Source organism: Euleptes europaea, chromosome 18, assembly GCF_029931775.1.
Source record: "Euleptes europaea isolate rEulEur1 chromosome 18, rEulEur1.hap1, whole genome shotgun sequence".
In the NCBI taxonomy this organism is placed as follows: Eukaryota; Metazoa; Chordata; class Lepidosauria; order Squamata; family Sphaerodactylidae; genus Euleptes; species Euleptes europaea.
The window spans coordinates 29,863,787-29,876,555 of NC_079329.1; the positions used below are offsets into that span (position 1 = coordinate 29,863,787).

At 45.2% G+C, this 12,769-nt stretch overlaps 1 protein-coding gene across 1 annotated transcript in view; it reads right to left on the bottom strand.

The window, feature by feature from the left end:
* Nucleotides 1-3,978, bottom strand: part of JUP (junction plakoglobin) — a 95,256-nt gene extending 91,278 nt beyond the window's left edge. The window contains exon 1 of the mRNA XM_056863301.1: nucleotides 3,899-3,978. The gene's annotated coding sequence lies outside the window, so the exon portion shown is untranslated. The remainder of the gene's footprint in view (nucleotides 1-3,898) is intronic.
* Nucleotides 3,979-12,769: the final 8,791 nt, after the last annotated feature.

Here is a 12,769-nt window from a genome sequence, read left to right on the forward strand (position 1 = left end):
CATGCTGGCATAATTTAATTTGACTTAGTTTTATTTTTCCGGTCTTAGAATGCAGGATTCCTTTTTAGTGCATAATTACACACACCCTGCACAGCTACAAGTAGCACGTAACATTTCTAGCATGAATTGTGGAGTGCAGCTGCTTATCCAAGGTCACAGAGAAGTTCCACAGCAGAGCCACCAAGATTAGATCCTGGCTTCAAATGCCCACTTCCTTCCTTCAAATCAACAATCCCTCCTGGCTTGCATATAAAAGCATAACATTGTCCATTATACAATCCAAAGTAAAGAATTGTTGGGAGCGGGGGAGCACGGCAAAGGGGAAATGGAAGAGACAGAACAGAATACACAGGCAGGCAGACAGTCGGCGGCTTCTCAGCTTTCCTTCACCAACACACCGCCCGCTTCTTGCGAAACACACCAAGATTCCCATATGACTCACTCAGCACACAGACAAAGCGCCGAAGTGCCTGGCGTTCTGGCTCTTTTAGAAAAGTAATAATAGATCTGCGTCACAGGATGAACATGTCAAGACACTTATGCTCGAAGCAAGAGCACCAGGAACAGCTTCATCAAGAAGATCTACCCTTCCGTCAGCAAACTACTTAAAAATAAATAAATAAAGGGGAGTGCCAAAGAATGGGTTAGCATAAAGAGATACAGGTTCATGCAAGACGACACCCCCTCTGGTAACCGACAGCAATTCTGCAGCTACCAAGGAGTTCACTGCTATCTTTGCAAACTTGTTTTTTTTTAAAAAAGAAGCAATAATTAAATACTGGCAAAACACAGATTACCAGCCCCAGGCCTCCAGACAAAACTGAGAATTTTAAGGAGTAGTTAACGAAGAATTGCTAATCTTGTTGAGCTTTTCACATAATTTGGCAACTGAGTAGAAACCAAGCTACAATTAATTAAGCCTAAACATTCTTTCCCAACTTTACACCAGTTGCCTTTACATTGGAAGTGTGTTGTTGTTTTTTGTGGGGTGGTTGTTTTTGTGTGGATGTTTTTTATGTGGTTGTTGTTTTTGTGTGTGGATGTTTTTAAAAAACAAAAACAAATCCCAGTTCCTAGCTTTCCACCAAAACTTTGTTTTCCCCTTCAAAAGCAGACCTCTTTAGCTGTGTTCCAAACCAGGCAATTCCTAGTAATTTGTAAAGAGTCTGTCATTCCGGCACCTAGGATGGTGATGATAACTATATTAATGCAAGAACATTTGTTCTCTGCAATTAACCATTATGATTAGACCACAATTATATAGACTAGAAGAGGCCAAATGAAGAACATGTATTTTTGGTATCACAATTACTTCCTGGAAGTCATTATGAGCCAACTAATAGATTGCCAGTCTCACCACAATAAGCAAAAGGTTTACATTGCATTTCTCTAATACTTTATAAAGGCAAAGGGGTGGAATACTTTAAATATACCTTTAGTTGGAGAGTGTTCTCTACACATATGTGTTAACTGGAAGCTTAACCTGTTCTTATTGTGCAGTGTTTCTTGGCACAAAGCAAGAACATTTTCACTATATTTCCCCAAACATTTCTAAAGGTTACGAAAACAGAAAATCAGCTCTCCCAAATGTGTCTGAAACCCCATCACGTGAATTTCAGAAAAAGGTCATAGCAGGAGAAAAGGACATTTCTTCCCACCCTCCAAGTCGTGTACAAAGCTGCTTCTTGATTTAATAGACTATTTAAAACGGCTGAAGACATTTGCTTCTGGGAGAACACCGATCAAAGGGCGTGTCTGGGAGAGAAAAGTTGGATTATGAAACAGCGGTGTTCAAAAGCTCAACACAGGGACGGAACCAAATTCCACAACCTTTGGAAAGCTCAAGTATGTAATGACCTAATGGTTTTACAGCCTCCCCTATTTACAGAGGCACATTATTAACCGCACAACAACCTTTCAGCTGACACACACTTTTCCAACACAGACACAAAGGGGAAAACACACACAAACACACACACCCCACTTGGGGAGGGCTGCATTATTCAATTGTTCCAACTACTCGAGCCCCACCTTTTTAATCTAGCTTCATAAAAGCACATTCTTGTAAATTCCAATATTAAACAGAAACGTCCCCAACTCCCCCACCCCGAATTCATACACATGCCACAAATACTGCTTTGCTCATTCCTGATAAACTAAGCATTACTGCCTTCAGCACCCGAATCTCCCCCAAACTAGGTTTTGCTCCCACCTTGCTGCAAACGCCCCAAGTTATTCGATGGTCGCAATGCATGACCCCCAAAGGGACCATCCCCCAAACAGAAGCAACAAACAAAAGGAATCATCTTGCAGTTCTTGATGCATAAACCCTCCCTCACACACACACACCAGTGTAAGTTTCCCTACCCCTCCTATCACTGGCAACTTGGTCTGGACCCTTTCATCTCCCCCTCCACACGCTTTCTCTTTCCCCATCAGTAAATTTTCGTAGCCGAGAGTTTGCAATGGACTCACCCATCCCCACCTTGCCCAGACAACGACCCACCCTCCCAATTCAGAACTTTAGCTATGGGGAGCCATCCCCATTGACCATATAGACATCACCCTACAAAACCTGATCCGCTGCCAGGGTCACTCCTGCTGACCCCTAACCTCAAATTCAGGCTCTCTCCTTACAAGCCTCCCAACGTTTCCCTGTCCCCACACCAGATCCGCCGCTGCTGCAGGAAAGCTCTTTCCCACCCCCATGGCTCCCCCACTCCCTAAGGTGCCTCACCTCCAACCACGTCCCGAACGCTCCCTTCCACCCTATCATCGCCCCCACCACGGATGCAAACTCCCAATTCTTTCCAAGCCAGGGTCTACCATTCTCGCAAGCCTCCCCACCCCACCTCCCAGAGGACAACCTGCTGGATTTCCTGCACCCACCACCCTACCAAACCTGACCTGGATGGCCCAGGCTAGCCTGATCTCATCAGATCTCAGCAGCTAAGCAGGGTCAGCCCTGGTTAGTATTTGGATGGGAGGCCACCAAGGAAGACCAGGGATTCTGTGCAGAGGAAGGCACTGGCAAACCACCTCTCTTAGTCTCTTGCCATGAAAACCCCCAAAAAAGGGGTCGCCATAAGTCGGCTGCAACTTGAAGGCACTTCACACACACACACACCCCACCCTACCACTTGCTCCCTATGACCCCTCCAAATCCCCCCTGGCCATACCCACCAGTTCCTCTTCCCCTCCCCCCATCCCCAGAGGGGCTCCCCCCACGACAAGACTCCCCCCCTCCAGACACCTCGAAGGAACCACAGGCAACCCAAGGACCACCACAAACCCCCCCCCAAGATGCTGATGGGGAAGTTGGAGGGGGGGGGCTCCCCAGTCTCTTCCTTCAAAGCCAATGGACCCAACGCAGGTCTCCCCCACCCCAACTCAGGTCCTTCCCAGGTGCCACTTGACTACTAAGGGGGGGTCCTCTCCCCCTCAAGCCCCCCCAAGATGCTGAAGGGGAAGTTGGAGGGGGGGGCTCCCCAGTCTCTCCCTCCAAAGCCCATGGACCCAACGCAGGTCTCCCCCACCCCAACTCAGGTCCTTCCCAGGTGCCACTTAACTACTAAGGGGGGGTCCTCTCCCCCTCAAGCCCCCCCAAGACGCTGATGGGGAAGTTGGGGGGGGCTCCCCAGTCTCTCCCTCCAAAGCCAATGGACCCAACGCAGGTCTCCCCCACCCCAACTCAGGTCCTTCCCAGGTGCCACTTGACGACTAAGGGGGGGGTCCTCTCCCCCTCAAGCCCCCCCAAGACGCTGATGGGGAAGTTGGAGGGGGGGGCTCCCCAGTCTCTCCCTCCAAAGCCCATGGACCCAACTCAGGTCCTTCCCAGGTGCCACTTGACTACTAAGGGGGGGTCCTCTCCCCCTCCCCCACCCAGACAGGCACCCACCTGCCCGGCCCGGTCGCCACCGCCCTTCTTCTCCACTCCACTCCGCGCGACTCGCTCCGGCGAACAATGGGGGCGAACAGAGCCCTCGCCTGAGCCCAGCCCCGGTCCCCATGGCCACAGGCCCCGCCCCCCCGCGCTCTCATTGGCCGCGCCGCGAGGGAGAGGGAAGGGCCGCCCCCGCCCCCGCCACGCCGCGCCCGGCTCGGCCCCGCCCAGGTTGGGGTGTTTACAGCCCGGGCTTCCTGATTGGAGGGCGGAGGGCAGGTGGGGCGGCGGAGGGGGGGAAGGGCGGAGTCTGTGCGGAGAGCGGTTGGGCAGGTGTGGGCGGGGCGAGACGGGAGGTGGGCGGGGCTTGTGGGGAAGAGAATGCGTGAGGGGATGTTTTCTGTGGGGAAAGGGATGGGGGATTTGTGGAGACGTTGAAGGGGGGGATTATGGCGGGAGAAAGCTGTAAAAAGGATGGGGAGGGGGGGTGAAGGAGAATTTTGTGAGGAAAGACGATGAAGAGGGATTGAGGGTGGGAAAGATGGCGAGGGGATAGGAATGGGGAGCGTGAGGGGACGGTTATGAGTAGGGTTGCCAACCTCCAGGTATCAGCTGGAGATCTCCTGCCATTACAACTGATCTCCAGCCGATAGAGATCAGTTCCCCTGGAGAAAAATGGCCGTTTTGGCCGTTGGACTCTATGGCATTGAAGTCCCTCCCCTCCCCAAACCCCGCCCTCCTCAGGCTCCGCCCCAAAAACCTCCCGCCGGTGGTGAAGAGGGAGCTGCTAACCCTTTTTTATATATATAATTTTTATAACATGAAACCAAACAAACAAGTACAAATACAATAATAATTAAAAAATAAGAAATAAAAAGAAAATGCAAAAGAGTCTCAATCATATGCTCTTATTAACACATTCACAGCTACAAAATTGTAAAATTCAGAAAACAAAAAATACCCTTTGGGCCCTCCGCCCACCTTAAAAAAGTGACCCATCACCAGACTTCCGAAGAAGTGTCTTAACAGTTTTAAAAATTTCCATTAACAATATAATAAAAAAGTAATAAAACTTGTTTCTATAACTCACTAACTAAAATAGCAAAATAAGAGGGACCTGGTAACCCTGAAGTGCCCTGGTTGTCTTATAGAGTCCAATAAAGACAACAAGGAGGAGGTTAAAAGCAACAGTTCTTTATTTAGCTAAACACAGACCTGGGGTGAAATAACCCACAAATAAGATGCAGAGTTACTCACCCGAGAAACAAAAGGAAGCTCAGTATCATTTATGCATTCGCATGGGGCAGGCCCATGGCTGCTGACAAGCAGATTGATGCACAAAAGCACCAATGCACATAAGGTGTCTACTTCACTCTAATTAGCACAGCCTATAGATATTGCCCGAAGGTGTCTCTAAGCAAGTGCTAGGTCTTGTGATCTTAGTAACTAGAAACCACATTCCTAAAGATGAAGGTAATTCAAAGACACTGTTTTCTCTACTGGTGAAAGGCCGTACCAAGCAAGCAATGTAATCTGTTGGCCTCTTATAGTTGTGGATGCCAATGTTCCCAAAGCTTCCATGTGTGTGCGTATGAATACATAGTGTTCTAAACCAGCCCTTATATCTGGGCATTACAATAAATGGTTGGAAGACATCTTCACAGCTAAAGGGGACAAACAAAGTGCGAACAGTATTTTTTATAACGTTTTCAAACTCTTAATACATCGCTGGGAATACAAGTGCGGTAACCCCCACAGTTGTAAAAAAACATCGCTTTAAAAGGGTTTTTGGATACCACGGCTTATTATGAAGTGCCTGGTTGTCTTATAGAGTCCAATAAGGACAACTAGGCGGAGGTTAAAAGCAACAGTTCTTTATTTAGCTAAACACAGACCTGGGGTGAAATAACCCACAAATAAGATGTGCAGAGTTACTCACGCGAGAAACAAAGGAAAGTCAGTATCATTTATGCATTCGCATGGGGCAGGCCCATGGCTGCTGACAAGCAGATTGATACACAAAATCACCAATAGACGTTAGGTGTCTACTCCACATTAATTAGTATAGCCTATAGATATTGCCCGAAGGTGTCTCTAAGCAAGTGCTAGGTCTTGTGATCTTAGTAACTAGAAACCACATTCCTAAAGATGAAGGTAATTCAAAGACACTGTTTTCTCTACTGGTGAAAGGCCGTACCAGGCAAGCAATGTAATCTGTTGGCCTCTTATAGTTGTGGATGCCAATGTTCCCAAAGCTTCCATGTGTGTGCGTATGAATACATAGTGTTCTAAACCAGCCCTTATATCTGGGCATTACAACCCTAGTTATGAGGCGAAAATGTGAAGGAGAAAGAAAAGATGGTTAGGGGAAAACTGGGAGATGAGCAGAGTTTGGAGAGGGAGGAAAGGATAGTGGGAAATGGGCCACTGTGATGTAAGGATGAAGAGCAAATTTGGAGGGAAATCTAAGGGGAGGGAAGTTCTGGAGTTAGGGTTGTCAGGTCCCTCTTTACCACCAACAGGAGATTTTGGGGGCGAAGCCTCTGGAGGGCGGGGTTTGGGGAGGGGAGGGACTTCAATGCCATAGAGTCCAAGTGCCAAAGCGACCATTTTTATCCAGGTGGACTGATCTCGGTCACCTGGAGATCAGCTGTAATAGCGGGAGATCTCCAGCTGGTACCTGGAGGTTGGCAACCCTATCTGGAGTGGACACGGAAGCAAAGTTTGGGGTGGCGTTTTCGGGTGCTCGAAGGGAAGCAGGGAAATAGTTGGGCGTGTGGGCTGGGGGAGTTATGGGGAGATAATTTTTTGAGGGGGAAATCATTCAAAGAAGAACAAGAAAGGTACATTCTCCGGAAGTAGGGGTTGCCAGCCTCCAGGTATTAGGTGGAGATCTCCTGCTATTACAACTGATCTCCAGCCGATAGAGATCGGTTCACCTGGAGAAAATGGCCGCTTTGGCAATTGGAGTCTATGGCATTGAAGTCCCTCCCCTCCCCAAACCCCACCCTCCTCAGGCTCCACCTCAAAAACCTCCTGGTGGCGAAGAGAGACCCGGCAACCCTACGCCCCGGTATTCCTTCAATTTCTCCTCATAACCTATGCTTGAAATACTCCCATTACACCCTTTCTCTACTTGTAAAGGAAATTCTGACGGGAAAGAAGAATTTGAGGCATGAGACTGAGGATTTGTGTTCATAGTAGATTTTTATAGGGAAATTATTGAGGGGGGAAGTTTGTGAAAGAAACAAAGGGGAATTTGGAAAGGGAGGTACTTTGAATTACATTATTGGAGAGGGCACTATGGATATTTGTCATTTCTGATCCTACAGTTTTAAAGGCAAAGATAGTCCCCTATGCAAGCACTAGGTCATTACTGACCCATGGGGTGCTGTCATATCATGACGTTTACTAGGCAGACTATGGGCACTTTCACACATGCCAAATAATGCTCTTTCAATCCACTTTCAGTACACTTTAACAATCATTTACAAGTGGATTTTGCCAGGGGGTTACCGCACTTGTATTCCCAGCAATGCATTAAGAGTTTGAAAATGTTATAAAAAATACTGTTCGCACTTTCTATGTATTCCCACCGTTGTATTAAGAGTTTGAAAACGTTATAAAAATACTGTTTGCACTTTGTTTGGCCCCTTTAGCTGTGAAGACATCTTCCAACCATTTATAAGCCGTGGTATCCAAAAACCCTTTTAAAGCGATGTTTTTTATAACATTTTCAAACTCTTAATACATCGCTGGGAATACAAAGTGCGGTAACGCCCCCAGTTCACACAGTAAAATCCAGCTTCAAAGTGCATTGAAAGTGGATTGAAAGTGCATTATTTGGCATGTGTGAAAGTGCCCTATGTTTACGGGGTGGTTTGCCATTGACACACCATCCGTGGTAATCAGACGCAATCTGGGCACACTTTGACTTTATAGCAGTTCCTAGCTATGTTGCATAATGCTCTCCCATGCACCACAATAGTTGTAACAACTGCTAACTGCTACACACAAAAGCTGCCTTATACTGTATCAAACTCTTGGTCCATCAAAGTCAGTATTGTCGACTCAGACCGGCAGTGGCTCTCCAGGGTCTCAGGCAGGAGTCTTTCACATCACCTACCTGCCTAGTCCCTTTAACTGGAGATGCCGGGGATTGAACCTGGTACCTTCTGCTGCATGCCAAGCAGATGCTCTACACACTGAGCTACAGCCCCTCCCCTAGTGCTACCATAGTGTTGATCATGCACACCTGTGAGCTCTAGTCCCGTGGTAAACCCATAAACAGACTCGATAGACAGTCCAACGTAAGCTGATTTATTAGGAAAACTCTACAGGTAGCAGAAGCTGAGAATCAAGCTTCTGATTCAAGAATCAATACCCTCTTGACCAGAGGTATTCACACTAGCAGTATAACATCTTCAGACATCTTTTGCTTTCTTCTTCTAGAATGCTAACTGAGAGATAGGGAACTGTGCAACGAAGAGTGACAAAGACAAAATTGAAAAAAAGATTGGCTTTTCTACATCAGGCTCCAAAGCTAGGGGGGAGATTGAGACAGACATTTTCCCCAACAGTGGAAGATGATAAAAGACTTCCCATTAGGAAGCAATGAGGAAAAATGGCGCCTGACCTGGGGGGGAAAGGGAATACAAGCTGATTCGAATAGCAACCCGAAGTGCAACAACTTGCTGCCTTCTCGTAGCGAGACTGATTAATGTATCCCTAGCTCCTACTATCAAGTCTTTATTGTGGACAAATATTTTCTCTTGCCGCCTGAGAGTTCTTCCTTAGTCACAATTTGTTTGGCTGTTGGTACCCATATAACATTATGGGTTTCAAATGTCTACGGAATAGCAGCTATTTAGCTCTTTGAAGTGTTTAGGAAGGCGAATTGAAAATCGGACATCTTTTTCTGGTACAATAAAACGCAGTTGTAAAGTTGAGTTGAACAACACCAAGGAGAGAATAAGAGGAAATTGGAAAAAAATATAACATTAATGGATACTAGCACTTTACCATTGGGTCACACTGGTATTTCCACTGTTAAATGTTCCTGTTATTTATAAGGAGCATGCTTTTCGACTAATGGGTGTTAAACCTAATTTATTATTTACCTGGATATACTTTAAAGATGGCTCGTGTCATATTTTCTCTGAGTAGTATTGTGATGTTTGCAAAGGTTGTTGCACTTCAAAAAGAACAACTCTTAAAAAATTCCTCTCCTTTGTGAGACTTGCCAAAGCTTCTGTAGAGGTGATATTAAAACATTCTCATGTACAGAGCAATCCTAAGTGGGTGTACTGAGCAGTAAATCACGTTTTTTCCATGGGGCTTCCTCCCAGGAAAGTGTTTTTAGGATTGTATCTAAAGGCAAGGGTTAACAGTGTTTGTTTTTAATATACAGGAAATCCATCTAAATAAACAAATGATAAAAATGTATATACTGACAGATCAGAATTATTGTTTTTCTGTCAGAATACTCTTCCTATAGGATCTGGAGCACTGAACAGGCTGTGGATTATGGGTAGTCTCATTTTGGAGCTGCAATTCTTGCTTCCTTGAAATAGAGAATTCAAGATTCCCTTTAAATAGAAGGCCAAAATGCTCTGGAACAGTGTATGTGAAAATGTTTTTTCATTCTCCTGGCATGTCATATCCCCTTCAAACCCTACCTTTTGTAAAGAAGACTAATCTGATAATGCCCCCTTAAAGGTAAGGTAAAGGTCCCCTGTGCAAGCACCGGGTCATTCCTGACCCATGGGGTGATGTCACATCCCGATGTTTCCATGCCCCCTTAGCCAAGAGAAATATTATTTCATTATAATTGGTAATCATTTTAGGCAGAAAGTCCTACTAGAGACACAAAGTATTCATTTTTGTATAATGACATGGTTATTTATTCACGTATCTCCCCACCACTGTGGACCTTTGTCCCTATCCAAGGGTGTTTGTCTTAAATGATGCCAGGACGAGGGTGAAATTAATAAGTGTTACTCATAATTTGACAGTATGATAATTAAATATATACATATTATGTATAATTAAATAGTTGGTCCAAAAGGCTTTTGACAAGCTACGTCACTAAAGACTCGTGAATAAGCTTAGCAGTCATCTAATAAGAGGACAGGTTCTTTTATGGATAAAAACTGGTTAAATAACACAAAACCGAGAGTAGGAATAAATGGACTGTTCTCACAAAGAAAAGAAGTTTGCTACAGGGCCCTACAAGGATCGGTATTGGAGCCAGTGCTTTTAAAAAAAAATTATTCAAGGTTTGGAATTCACTGCCAGAAGAGGTAGTGATGGCCACGTAGATGTCTTTAAAAGGGAATTATCTTAATGCAGGAAAGGTCCACCAACTGCTACTAGCTATGATTGGTAAAGGGAACCTCCATATTCAGAGCCAGTAAATCTCTGAAACATCAGGCCTCTGTACCCTGTTTGTTAGCTCTCCATGGTGACTATTTGACCACTGTATGAACCAGGGTGCTGGACTACATGGACCATTGGTCTGATTCAGCAGTGCGCTTCTTATGTCCCATGTTCCATTATGTACACTGTGCCCAGATTTTCTGCATTGCATATCACCATCATATATTCTAATAGCCAAGTCAGCCAAATCTGAGGGTACTTAAATCCGTTGATTGGAGCTGTGAATGGATAAGGCAAATCTTTTCTACAAACCTGAAAAATAGCCTAGGACTGCAGACAAATCTGAAATCTTGAAGAAAACAAAACTAAAAACCATTGTGGGGATTAAAAAGGAGCACCTGTAGCTTTTACAAACAGAAGCCCTCAGTGGCCATTGGTAGGCAACTGAAGACAAGGAGAAGGGGGCAGGGCCCTTTCCTGGGCTGCTTTGGCCTTTGAAGGGGGACTCATTGGGGCCAAACCTGGCAGCAGCCATTGGGTGACTTGATACTGTGTGACTTACATGACTCACTTAGATGTGGCTGTTTGCCGCTGTTCAACAGCAGCTAGAGTTTAAGAGTAGTCTGGGAGACCCAGGTTCAAATCACCAGTCTGCCATGTAAGCTCACTCGGTGACATTGAGCCAGTCTCAGTATAACCTTCCTCGCTCGGTTGTTGTGAGGATAAAAAGGAAGAGAGGAGAAAGGAAGAGAGGAGAATAATGTAAGTTGCTTTGGTCTCCACTGTGGAGAAAACTGGGGTATAAATGAAGTAAATAAATAATAAATGTAGCTGAAGATGGCAGGCAAATAAAAGGTAGGATGGTGAATGGTTAGGGTTGCCAGCTCTGGGTTGGTAACTACCAGGAGATTTTGGGGGTGGAGCCTGAGGAGGGCGGGATTTGGGGAGGGACTTCACTGGGATAATGCCATAGAGTCCACCCTGCCAATGGCCATTTGCTCCAGGTAAATTGATCTCTGGTGCCTGGAGATCAGATGTAATAGCAGGTGATCTCCAGCCACAACCTGGAGGTTAGAAAATCTGCAACGGAGTCTCCAGTACAAAAGTAACAAAAAATTCTTATTGGTGCTTACACATGTAACATCAACAATACAAGAGTGAAAGATACATATAAGAACAATCAAAGTTATATACAGTATGTACAATCTAAGTAAGGTGCAGTCTCAAATGCACCAATTGCCATGTTCTTTCAAGTAAATGTTGTATTTTCTTCAAAAAGCCGAGTACTCGGCTTCACTTTAGAGTATCCCTCGGGGAACTGAGAACAGAGTGGAAGATTTTACTATTGGGTACGATTTGGATATGTTTACTGTTTGGGGCTGAAGAAAAGATTTGAAACGGCCGTCCCCCACCTTTTCCCAAAAAGTGTGCTTTTGGGATAGTACCTACTATTGGACTTTTTGAAGAAAAAACAACATTTACTTGAAAGAATATGGCAATTGGTGCATTGAGACTGCACCTTACTTAGATTGTACATACTTTATATAACTTTGATTGTTCTTATATGTATCTTTCACTCTTGTATTGTTGATGTTACATGTGTAAGCACCAATAAGAATTTTTTGCTATTTTTGTACTGGAGACTCCTTTGCAGATTTTCTAACCATTGGTATTGGCACGGAGGTACCTATTTTGTATTATTACAACCTGAAGGTTGGCAGCCCTATGAATGACTGAGAAGGAGAGAATGAGGCTGGGAAAAGGGCGAGTATATGGTGATGTATCCCTCTCCACAAGTCCTTGAGGGTTCACTACTATAAAGGTGGGCCTGGCCCAGCAGCCAGGACTGCACAAATGGGGCATAGTTTTCCTAGGTACAGGCTGCCGGGGTTGGGGGCTGAAGTCATGGGCAGATAAAGGTCGGTTAGTGAATGGCTGAGAAGGAGAGAATGAGGAAGGAAAAAGAGAGAGGCTGTGGGGGCTTACAGGGAAAGGCAAGAGGAAATAGTGGGGGAAGGGGAAATTAGATGCCCCCTCAAGACCTTGTGGGTTCCCACTTGTACCTATCTATGGTTAGTTCCCAAATTGCACACTTAATATACCAGGGACTGTAGTTTTAGTACATCACAGTTCTGGTTGGATGAGCTGAAGAACTGTTACTGCATAGGAACACACCATGGAAACTTTTCCTGTGTTTTGTTCTCATTTCCCAAAACAATGGGAACATTCAGATAAGTCTTTGCATAATTATCACATGACGTGACGTGTTTTTGCTCAGGTAAGCACAACTACACCACAGGTGAAATGTAAGCTTGTGCAAAGTCAGAATTTGCAGAAGACAGAATTCAGCATTTTGTCCTTTGAATGTTTTCAAATGTTGTTTTTGAAATTCAGTTTGAAAGGAAAATGTGCATCTTCTTGAAGGCAAGTATTAACATATCAGTCAATTAGGGCTCGGATTTATTAACATTCCTATAACCCTTAAAAGCCACAGCCACCATAATTGAG